Raw genomic sequence first — 12,807 nt, forward strand, 5'->3', positions numbered from 1 at the left:
TCATCATCATCATCATCTTCATTAAATTTGCATGTTCTTTGTTATCCGTTTAATCTTCACAGCGACATAAACCAGGATAAAGTTGTGGTTTTCAGTCCCTTTTACAGTCAGCTGAAGATAATGTAAATACGACACAAACACGAACTTGAAATATCTCTCTATCAGGACCCATTTTTTACTCCACTGTTAAATTTACTCCGATCGCGTCAGTACTTGCCCGGTATAAGAGGTGTTCGTAAAGTTCGGAAACATAAAAAAAAAATGTGTATTATTTTGCTACTTTCTTTGCCACTTTCCTGGAGAGTAAGCTTGACATGGGTAGATCAGAACAGTATATTCAATTAGTCAGCCAAGCCACCCGAAGCACAACAAAATAAAAAGAACTTAGACTGTCTTTTTCGTCACAGTAATTGGCATTGCTGTATCATTAGCAGCGAGTCACTCTCCCCTATGTTGCAAAAAGACCCTTGAAAGAGTGGCGTATGAATTGCAGAAATGCTTATAAGTCGAAATTCCAGCTTATTCTCTGTGTATACATGAATTTACTGTCACGTGGATTTTGCTGCATAACTGCGGTGTGTGTTAGGGGGACTCTGCATCTTGGATTTTTGTGCATGGTTTGAAGGTGTTTCGGCCATATAGAGTAAATGGCGAGGGAGACTGAATAAAAGGCTGTATGAGAGTGGAGTGGTTGAAAGGGAGGGAGAGATTGAGCAGAACCGTGTGTGGATGTGGGGTGGTTGGGAGAGGAGGAGAGGCAAAGGAAGAGAATTTAATGCATACTGAGATAATTCACCTGTTGATCTGTCTCGTTTGGTAGTCTCGTCTTTTCTAATTAGTGTATGTTTTTAATTCTTTGACCTTTTGTTTTATTAACTCTCTCTCTCTCTCTCTCTCTCTCTCTCTCACACACACACATTTAATTAGTCGATTGTGTCCTGTGCATTCAATCAGTCGGCCAGTCTGTCACTATCACTGTCAGGTTGTTGGTAATGGCGAGTGATGGAGTGGTAAATAAATTGATAGAAAATAGTTTAATTGATAGGTCGATATAGAAAAAGATTCTTGTGTAATTAAAATATAGAATGAGAGAGAGAGAGAGAGAGAGAGAGAGAGAGAGAGAGAGAGAGAGAGAGTGTGAGTACAGGGGGAAAGAGCAGTAAAATTACATTCGAATAAAAAAGAGAGACTAGAATTTTGCAGTGCCATCCCATCATTATTAACTAACAATTTATTCAAGTAAGGCAATTAACACACACACACACACACACACACACACACACACACACACACACACACACACACACACACACACACACACACACACATTTATTTATCTATCTGCATATCCATCTAATTATCTATCTGTCTGTAACCTAATAAATTTTTTGTTTGCATCTATATCAGAACGCCTTAATCCTGGAAGGGGCATTCACTGACTTATTGCTTCTCTGGTACCCTCTCCACTGTCAGGCTGCCTTTTCTTCAACTTACAGCCTTTCTGTCTCTCATCTACTTCTCCACCGACACATTTTGGTTTCAATTTTAGAATTGGAAATTTTTAAAGTTACTACGTGGGTCCATTCTTGATTTTTATTATGTTCATTTCCCTCTCTCACCCCTCTCACTTCTCTCTCTTACTCTTCTCACTTCCCTCTCTCACCCCTCTCACTTCCCTCTCTCACTCTTCTCACTTCTCTCTTTCACCCCTTTCGCCTCGTCTCCTCATTTGTTATTCTGTCTCCTCCCTCTGCTCCCACGCTCTTTCCTGTCTTAGCTCCCTTCTGGCTTCTCTGTCTCCTTCCTTTCTCCTTTTCCTAAAATTTACTCGCCCCTCATACATTCCTACCTCATCTTTCACATTTCCATCTCACTTTTCACAATTCCCTTCCTCACCTGTCATTCGTCCCAGTCTCATCCCCTCACACTTCCCTCCCCAACTTCCCCTCCTAATCTCTCATGCTTCACCCCTTTACCCTCCCATCTCGCACTTATCTACCACTAATTACCGGTACCAATTCGTTCTTTCTCCTTTCCGGGTTTCACGAAGATAGTCTCGCATCTCCATTCACACTTTCCTATTAAATGTCCACTCCAGTTTTTTTTTAATACTGTGCGGTGCTCCTTCTTACTTTTTCCTGCCGGTTTCGGGTTTTGATGGGTCGGGAATAGCCTTCTTCTTTGCTATCTTATCCTAGTATTTTATTCACAATCGTACGAGCTGCCTAGCGTGAGACATCAGGCGTACTGCAGTAATCCTCTCTTTTTATGTTCTCCATTCCCCCCACGCCTCTCACACTTCTCCCTCACATGTTCGTTTCCCCTTCATCATATCTCGCGCTTTCCTCCGTTATCTCTCACTTTTTCCTTCCTCACCGCCAACACTTCCCTCCTTCACCTTTTACACCACAGTGATTCACCTCGCGCTTCCGCCCCTCACTTTTCATTCTTTTCTCTTGCACCTCTCACGCTCTCCTATCTTCGCGCACCTCTCATACCGTCTCCCCTCACCTCTGTCTGTCTGTCTGTCTGTCTGTCTGTCTGTCTGTCTGTCTCTCTCTCTCTCTCTCTCTCTCTCTCTCTCTCTCTCTTTCACCTCTTACTATTTTCTCCCTCACTTCCCTTCCTTGATTTTCCTCCCTCACCAGCCACGTTTCACTTTGTTATTTCTCTCACTTCTTTTCCACACTTCCTTTCTTTCTAAGACCCACACCATTCGCTCCTCCTCCTCCTCCTCCTTCTCCTCCTCCTCCTCCTCCTCCTCCTCCTCCTCCTCCTCCTCCTCCTCCTCCTCCTCCTCCTTCTCACTTTTTTATCTTCACCCCTTAATTATTTTCTTTCTTGATTCCCCTCGCTTCTCTCCGTCACCTTCCACCCTCTTCCCTTTCTCGCCTTTGTCAAGCAGCAATCCCCCCTCCTTCATTAGTTTACATTAAGTATTCATCTCTCTCCTCCCATTCCTCTCCATTTCCTTTCTCTCTCCCTCTTCCTTACCCTTTCTTTCTTCATCTCCAGCTGTCCTAGAATTCAGTACTCCTACCTGCCTCGCTTTCCTGACATTCCAGACACTCCTCTCTCACACCTACTTCTCTCACTGCCTTATCCTTTCTCACTTTGCTGCCTCCTTTCCTCATCCCACCATCGCTCAACTCATCCTCTTTCCTCTCTCCCTCTCTCTTTCCCTCCTCCCCCTTTCTTCCCTCCCTCCCCCTTACTTTCCTTCCTACCTCCCCCTCACTTTCCTTCCTCGCTCCCCCTCACTGTTCTCCCCCCCTCTCTCGCTTTCCTTCTTCCCCTCGTCCTTCTTCACCTGTTTCAATCTCTCTTAGACACTTTCACCTACCACCCCTCTCCTCCCATCACCTTCCACCCCTCTCCTCCCATCACCTTCCACCTTCTCCCCCCCCTCTCCTTCCACCTTCTCCTCCCCTCACCTTCCACCTTCTCCTCCCCTCACCTTCCACCCTCTCCTCCCCTCACCTTCCACCCTCTCCTCCCCTCCACTCGATCGTCTCTCCTCACCTCATCCCCTGATCCACCCCCACCTCATTCCTCTCTCCATCCCTCTGTCCTGCCCTCCCTCTCTCCCGCCACATTCACTCTCTCCCCAGCCATCAGTATTCCAGCCTGGTCTGAAGCCTCGAATCCCTGCTTTTTGAACCCTTGCCTTGCTTCACTTGTCTGCGCCCCGGCATCTCTTTCTTATCTTTGAAGTCTCTCAGCGCTGCATTGCCTGGGTTTATTTCACACACTTCCCTCACTCACGGTGTTCCTTTTATCATATTTTCTTTTATTTTTCTGTTTGTTTTTGTCTACTGTTTCTTTTTCGGCATCTGTTATTCTTTTTATATCGCGTTTCCTTCACTCGCGATGTTGTTTTGTCATATTATTGTGTTTTTTCTCTTTGTTATTCACCTGTTTTTCACCAATTGTTACTCTTTATTTTTTATCTCTTTTTCTTTGCTGTCTTTTTCTTCATTTCGTTTCCCATCGCTTCTTTTCGCTTTCCTTGTATGTTACGACTTTATTGTTTAATCTTATTTCATAGTTTTCATTTTATGCTGTTTCGCTTTCTCTCTCTCTCTCTCTCTCTCTCTCTCTCGCTCCATTTTCGTATCAGTGTCTCGTGAAATCAAGAATCTTCTCCTTTTTAACCCTCTCGTACTATCCCTTCTCTGCGGCCCAAGTAAACATCCCACTCTCTTTATTTTTGGAGTCGCCTGGTAATGCATTGCTTTATTTATTTTACTGTTTCATCATTCACGATCTTCCTTTGTCATCTTTTCATAGCTCGTTTTTTCCTCCATATTTCCCTTTTTTAGTTTATTTTTTTTCTTTGTGGTTCTGCCTTTGTTTTTCTAATTCTACATTATTTTTCATTTTCATATCGTGATTCTGTGAATTGTATCAGAATGCTCTTGGGTTCCATTTTACGTTTATCTTTCAATATGTGTCTGTTTTTTTCAGTGGGTCTAGAGGGTACAAGATATTGCCATGATGATTCTCGTATGTTCAGCTGTTCATTACTTGAGAGGGAAAATGGAATGGACAGATTTAAATGGTATATGTGAGAGTGAGTTTGCTGAATGGGAGGAGGTTTGGAAGGCGGACAAGATGGCTGGATATACTGTAGTAACTGAATCTGTGACAATGTGAGGGATGGAAGTTGAGGAAGCTGTAGAGTTAAGAAGGATTGATATCGGACAAGATGGCTGGATAGAGTAGCTGAATACGTGACAGTAAGAGAGATGGAAGTTGAAGAAGCAGAAGAGTTAAGAAAGGACTGATAGCAATATTTATTCCATTTTGTCAAACTGCAGGCGATTTATGTTAGCTTATGAGAGAGAGACCTCGGTTTGATAGGGTTTAAACTGCTGTCTATTGGAAATTCATATATATATATATATATATATATATATATATATATATATATAGTCTGAAGGTCTTAGTAACAGATAACCTCGTACACGGAGATAGAATGAATTTATAGGAGTGTTAATGCATACTGTAGATCGCCAGACGGGTTATCGCAGAGCTCGTCCGGAATATCTCAGGAAACACACACACACACACACACACACACACACACACACACACACACACACACACACACACACACACACACACACACACACACACACACAAAGGCCTTTAATCATAACTCGGTTCCCTCCCATCGCGCCATTTTGAGTTACTCAGTTTTGACTTTTAACTTTTTCCTGACATTAAAGCATTTATTTTGACATTACAGGATGAATATAGTCACTCTTTTACCCGTCTTGTCTCCCCACTCCCTCCCCTCCTCCCCCTTTCCATTTTTCTGTTTCACTGTTTCCTGTTTGTCTTCCTGCCTCTCTCTCTCTCTGTCTCTGTCTCTCTGTCTCTCTCTCTCTCTCTCTCTCTCTCTCTCTCTCCCTCCCTCCCTCCCTCTGCCTCTGTCTTTCCCTCTGTCTCTGCATCTCCTCCAATCTGGCTAGTCCCCCCTCAGTCTCTCCACTACAACCAATCAACCCTCCAGCCTTCTCTCCCTCTCTCATTTCTCTCTCTCTCTCTCTCTCTCTCTCTCTCTCTCTCTCATTCTTCTTTCCCTTCCACCATCGTCATCTTTCTTTTTTTTTTCCTCTCATCTTGCCCCTCCTCTCTGTGCTTCAATTTCTCTGAACTCCCCGTCTAGACCTTTTCCTCACCTCCTCTCTTCTCCCCTCGCTCCCTTCTCCCCTCACTCCCTTCTACCTCTGTCTCTTCTTTCGGTCCTCCTGTAACACCTGTTTTGATGTTTCCCCTTTCCTCTTGTCTTCCTGTTACTCTTCCTATTTTCACTCTTGCATTAATAATTGTCGGAGGAGACCAGAGTACAAAAGCCATTCTTATTGTGCCAGTGGAATACTCCCAAGAAATTCCTCTTCCTCTTTACCACTGCATTTCTACATTTGATACGTCAACCCCTTTGATATGATGACGTTTTGTATTTTTTCCTTGCGATCTGCTGGCGATTTTTCTCTGCAAGAATTCTCGAGCCGGGGAGATCAAATTACAGCCTCCCTTAACTCCTTCAAGGCATGTTCCTTAAGTAGAATAGCGTGGTGAAGTGATAGCAGGAATGAAGTAAACAGAAGTCTTTAGAGTGTGTTAATATTCCTCTGTATAGTGTGTTGTATATGCAGACCATGTAGTTAGCAAAACCTTGTACGGTGCGTAGGAGAGCCGCCTTCTTTTTCATCTTTGTCGTATTCTCATAATGTCATCACTCTTTCAGCAGCTGTCTAGAAAGGGTCAGCCAGAAGACAGTAGTTACCTTCTCCCTTATGTGATGATGTATGCTTTTTATGTAAAATGAAATGTTAACATGCATAGTATATGGGAAAATAAACGATCTGAACGGAGAACACACACACACACACACACACACACACACACACACACACACACACACACACACACACACACACACACACACACACACACACACACACACACACACACACACACACTCGTATTTTGTTTTTCGCTTGGAGGGAACTCTTATTGCGGGCTCATGGCCTTTGGTTCCTTCTTCCTTGCATTAAAAAAAAAAAAAAAAACACAGTTTTTCTTTTTGCTGTTAGTATTTTTTTTTTTTTTAAATCATTACAGGTGAGTGGGAAGGATCGTGACAGTAAGGAGTGATTGTTTTTACCCAAAGCACGCCTGTCTTGTAAGTACCCATATTAGATCCAGTGTATTTTTACCTGTGTTTTAACCTTCAGCCCTAACTGTCCAAATAGGTGATATTCGTAAACATTGGGATACATGTACTTTTTCTCCGTTATTTTCATATTCTTCATCTTCCTAATCGGGAGGGGAGGGTGGAATAAGGTATGGTAGGAGAAATGAAGGAGGAAACAGAGAGGAGAGAAGAACAGGGAAAGGTCGAGAAGAGGGGACGGCAAGAGCAAAAGTGGGATGGGTAGAGGAGATCATAGGGTATTAAAGGGAAGAGGAGGGGACCAGAACTAAAACTGAGCGGGGTGGAGGGGAGGGCAAGGGAGTCAAAGGGAAGGAGGGGAGTAAAGAGAGGATATGAGGAGAAAGGAACGAGAGGGGTGTAGAAAGGAGGGAGGAAAGGGAGGAAGGGTGGGGAAAGGAAAATGAAAACATTGGGATACATGTACTTTTTCTCCGTTATTTTCATATTCCTCATCTTCCTAATCGGGAGGGGAGGGTGGAATAAGGTATGGTAGGAGAAATGAAGGAGGAAACAGAGAGGAGAGAAGAACAGGGAAAGGTCGAGAAGAGGGGAAGGCAAGAGCAAAAGTGGGATGGGTAGAGGAGATCATAGGGTATTAAAGGGAAGAGGAGGGGACCAGAACTAAAACTGAGCGGGGTGGAGGGGAGGGCAAGGGAGTCAAAGGGAAGGAGGGGAGTAAGGAGAGGATATGAGGAGAAAGGAACGAGAGGGGTGTAGAAAGGAGAGAGGAAAGGGAGGAAGGATGGGGAAAGGAAAATGAAAAAGGAGATAAGAGAAGAGGAGAGGCAGGAAAGGAGGAATGGGGAGAGTAAAGGGGAGAGGGAATTGAAGTTGACAAACTAAGGACAAGGGGGAGATTAGATTGAATAAGGAAGACTGGAGGAAGACCATGGAGGGACTTTAAATGAATAGGGAAAGGAGAAGAGGTGGAAGAAAAGCCAAAGATCGAAGAAAAGGAAGAGACTGAGTTCCAAGGGGTAATCCGTATGTAACGATAGTCGCGTTTTCACATGACGGAACTGGTCCACCCCTATTGCAGTCTTGGGTGCGTATAGTTTTGGGTCATTATTAAGACGTAGAAATGAATCTGCTTGGTTATTAGTCAGACAACCATCCAGTCTGAATATAAATATTAACAGATCGAAAATGGGTTAGGCGTCTTTGTTGGGTTGCAACAAACACGCTATACTACCTCAGCGTCCTCCTCCTCCTCCTCCATAACCACACCCACCACTGAAGGCATGTCTTTCACCACTACCACCACCACCACCACCGTCTGTCCTCTAATACATCATCAGAGTTATTAAGCGCAACCATTACTACACTTACATACCCTCCCCTCCTTACCACCTGCACAACCACTGTCACCACCATAGCAACAAAACCATCATAGCCAAGTCACCGTCGCAGCCATGTGTAAACTCACTACGACCACCACAACAACAACCATCACAGCAACCACCACTCTCACCACAATCACCACATTAACATCATTGCCATAATCATCACCACTACTACAGCAACAACAATATTGCCTCCACTGCAGTGTTTGTAGATTGATATTACCACTACTGCCACACCCAGAAATTATCACCATTTCTACTTTCACCACTCTCACCATCACTATAGCCAACCACCCCCTTCCCTCGCCACTATGGTAGGGGTTACATCGTTATAAGTGCCTATTTTTCCTGTAGTATCCCTTGTTTGTTCCCCTCTGCCGCAGCAAATTAGAGGTGATCAGACTTGCATCTCACACACACAGTACCATCTTTGGAAATAACCACGACCACCACCTCCACCAAGACTGTTACCACTGTTATAACCACAGCTGCCAGTAATATCCTTCACTCATAACACCACCATCCCCAGCACCACCATTGTTACTATCACCATCATGGCCGTCACCACTTGCACACATACACCACTACCATCATAACAGAGTGCACTGCCAAAACCTGTATCACCACCACCACCACCACCACCACCACAAACACCCCACCACAAGCATCCCTACACCTCCACAGCAACAATCACCACCACCACTACCACCACCACCACCACTGCAGCTATAGCCCTCACCATGCCCACCACCGCGGCAGGAGTCCCATCGTTATATGAGTCGAGTTTTCCCCTAATATCCCCTGCTTGTCCCCCACTGCCGCTGCAAATAGTAGGGATGATCAGGCCCACATCTCACGCCTGATACCACCTTTGGACACACAAAATTTCATGAAGGCCGGTGGAGACGTGTGTTTTTTCCTTGGGGTTGGGGTTATGTATGTATGTTTGTTTTCCTAAGTCTAAAATATATACACACTTGAGTTTAAATACGTGTAGTTTTTTTTTAATCATACAAGATACAAATAATCTATGGTTTATATTTAATACATGCAGAGGTTTATATACAGTGGATTTTTAACCACAGATAAGTTTTATATAGATAGATAGATAGACAGATTGACAGGTAGATAGATAGATTAAAAGTATCGGTACGCACTTGGCACAGTGTAACACCAGGGATGTTGATTATCGAAAAGTGTCTGATGTTTATTCCCCACGCCGTTAAACCTGTTGTCATATTGGTGTCATGTATCGTTTGCCTGTGACATTATCCAGTCAGTATTACTATTATTATTATTATTATTATTTTTATTATTATTATTATTATTATTATTATTATTATTATTATTATTATTATATTATTATTATTATATTATTATTATTATTATAATACTTACTCACATGATAATAGTGTACCTCAAGACTTCAGAAACTACATTCAGCATTCCTCTGAACCGTATGCTTGCATCCCTCCATCTCTACGGCGGGCACGTAGCACCCGTCTATCAGCAAACTCTAATCCCTTTTCTGTCTAACTCTCTAATGCAAGAGTCAAGCGTTACTCCCAGTCCCTGTATGCAACGGGTCAACTCTAGAACTGTCCTCCCCTATCTCTATATCCTACTGCCCATGATCTCCAGTCTTTCAAACGAAGTGTGTCCAGCCATCTCGAATTGAGTGGATATTGAATTTCGTTCTCTGTTATCTTGTTTTTGTTTTTTCTTGTAGGGAACAATATCTGAGCTCCTGGCCTTTGATTCCTGCTTCTTTGCATAAAAAAAAAAAAAATCCGGGTATCATTGTACCCCTCTTGCACAATACATTTCTAATTGACCCCTCCTGCGCGACTGTTTTGATCGGCAGCGCCCGCACACACACACACACACACACACACACACACACACACACACACACACACACACACACACACACACACACACACACACACACACACACACACACACACACACACACACACAAGCAAGCAGCGAGCCTAGTTTGTTTTTGTTTGAGGATTTCACTTAACCTCTTTATACCGAGAACATCCTATATATGTTTTGTTCTTGCTGACGTCAGATGATGGTTATGTATTCTGCTTGAGAGAGGCTTCTTTAAGCAGTAGTGTTTAGGAATAATCCCCATTAGTAGCCGACTCTATATGCCTTGTTTTTAGATGTCAGGAAGGTAATCTTGTATTGGTTTACCTGGCTTCATCATCATTATTATTATTATTATTTTTTTTTTTAGTTGCTGTTAAATTTGATCACCGTTTGTCTGTATCTGTCTCTCAAAGGACCTGTTAATCAAGCTTTCCTGTCCATCACTGTCTCTGTTCAACCTTTTGTCTGCCTTCTTGTCTCTCTATCTCTCCACCCCCTCCTATTTTTTTCTGCACTTTTATTATTAAGACCTGTGTCCATATATCAACATCTTATTGACTGTGCTGGATGTATCTGCCTCTTAATTCAGTATACCTAATTATCCATCATATATCAAATTATATCATCCGCTGGACCACAGTATCAAAAATATTTCATTTCTGCACATTTACATAAATTCAGACTTTTACACGCACACCCATGCCGTTCCAAAAAATACCTTTCCCCGCAAGAAATCAATAAATAAAAAATAAAACAGAATATGAAAAATTTTGAGATAAACAGCCAGCCTGGAAAATATCCTTGCCGACTAATGCCTAGTTTTTTCCCAGTAGTTTGTATGACATTCAGAATATATTAAAACCACCGGCCAACTTTTTCATTAACTTTTTCTTGGTAGTTGCGGCACAGTATGAGGCCTAATGAATTAACCTGGCAGGTGGGAATCGGGTGGTTTTCGTATTATTGGGGTAAAATTTTGTGTTATATGTTTAATAGTATTTTTCTTATTTTTTGTTGGTGATAGCCTCATGCTGCGGCGGGGAACAGATTGATGATTTGAATTTAGTTAAAACAGTCTTAACCTCTCTACCACAAAACCCGCCGACATGATAGATAAATTGGGAGAAAGATAGATAGGTAGATAGTTTATTGACCATACCAACATTACGTATAATATTATACAAAGGATAATGATGATAAATCTGTAGTACGGTACTTTTGTAAAACACACACACACACACACACACACACACACACACACACACACACACACACACACACACACGGTAATACATATCTAGGGAACTGAAGATAGAGACAGCTGTAAAAGTGTAAAACGATACCAGCGTCAAAACAGACACCTCGTTGAATGATAATGATAATAATAATAATAATAATAATAATAATATCGGTCCACCACTTGTAAATGAAAACCGTAGCCCGCCATTGTAATCCCACATAATTCGCAGTGGTGGGAGGAAGTGATGATTTTTTGTAACATTAAATTTTCCTTGTTCTGTTTGTGGATGTCAAGTATTATTTTCCTTGTTCGCGGTCTTCTATTTTTTTTTTTTTTTTTATTATTCATCTCTTCCTTCATTTGTTATGTGCGATATTTGTTTGCATGTAGCGTCTCTCAAACTCACCCCTCCTCCCCGTGACGCTATATAATGACAAGTGCTTGTGGGCCCTTCGGGCCCCTCGCATTCGCTCCTGCGGAGGGCTCTTGCGCTGCTGTAGCTTATTTTAGGTGTAACCTACCTATGGGCAAAAAATTCTAAGGAGGTCATATGCCGGGCGCCTGGAGCGGCGTTTTTTGGTCCAAATGTGATCGCTCATTAAATATAGTAAAAGTTTTTCAATCGTGATGGGACCAAATTTTTTCACTTTAACATCGCGAGATACGGCGTTGGCGGATTTTTGTGCCAATTTTGGTGCGATTTGAATGTGTAGTTTCGGCTGCCCAAAATACACACACACACACACACACACACACACACACACACACACACACACACACACACACACACACACACACACAACACGGCTAGTGCTATAGTATATTAGATGATGATGATGATGATGGTTATTATTATTATTATTATTATTGATGTCATTTTTTTCACAACCTTTTTCACATTCTTCTTGTTTCATACATAACATGTATCCTGATATTATTTTCCATTTATTTTTAGTTACGGGTTGTCAGTGTGTCTTTCCCCAACCCCAACCACTGACACTGTATATGCAGGACCTTTTCTCAGAGCCGATTTAACTACGTAACTTGATTGATTGGATGGTGGTCAGGTGATTGTGTCGTTGATTGTGGGGTTAAGTGGTCTGTTTGTTGAATGGTTTATATGGGTGATTGGTTGGTTAGGGAATGCTTGGTTGCTCGATAAAAAATATAGTAATATAGATAATCATTTGAGCAATCACGGAATCATTCACTCTCACTGGGGGAGGAGGTAGCTCAGTCGGTAGAGAGGTGGCCTGCAGTCCTACCGGACCCAGGTTCAAATCCCCGCTGGGGCAGGGAACAGTTTAAGGATTTGAATTTTAATTAAAAAAAAAAAAAAAAAGCAGACTTTACCGATCTACCAGAAGACCCGCCGACATGTCGTAAAAATACCCCCGCTAATACCAATGCACCAGTCCTATATGAGACAGCCCTAGCATGTATTCAATACGGACGGTGGGTGTTAGCGCCGAAGTGGTGACATGTAGAGGTGTATGGAATGTAAGAGGACTACTGGGCCTTAGGAGCAGGCTGTGAAGCCTATGGCCAGAGTCGAAGACATAAAAAAAAAAAAAATCATTTTTTTCACTCGTTGCCGCTCACTCACTCTTGATTAT

This window comes from Coenobita brevimanus, chromosome 38 (assembly GCF_032717465.1).
Source record: "Coenobita brevimanus isolate Jiangsu-jjx chromosome 38, ASM3271746v2, whole genome shotgun sequence".
Classification (NCBI taxonomy): Eukaryota; Metazoa; Arthropoda; class Malacostraca; order Decapoda; family Coenobitidae; genus Coenobita; species Coenobita brevimanus.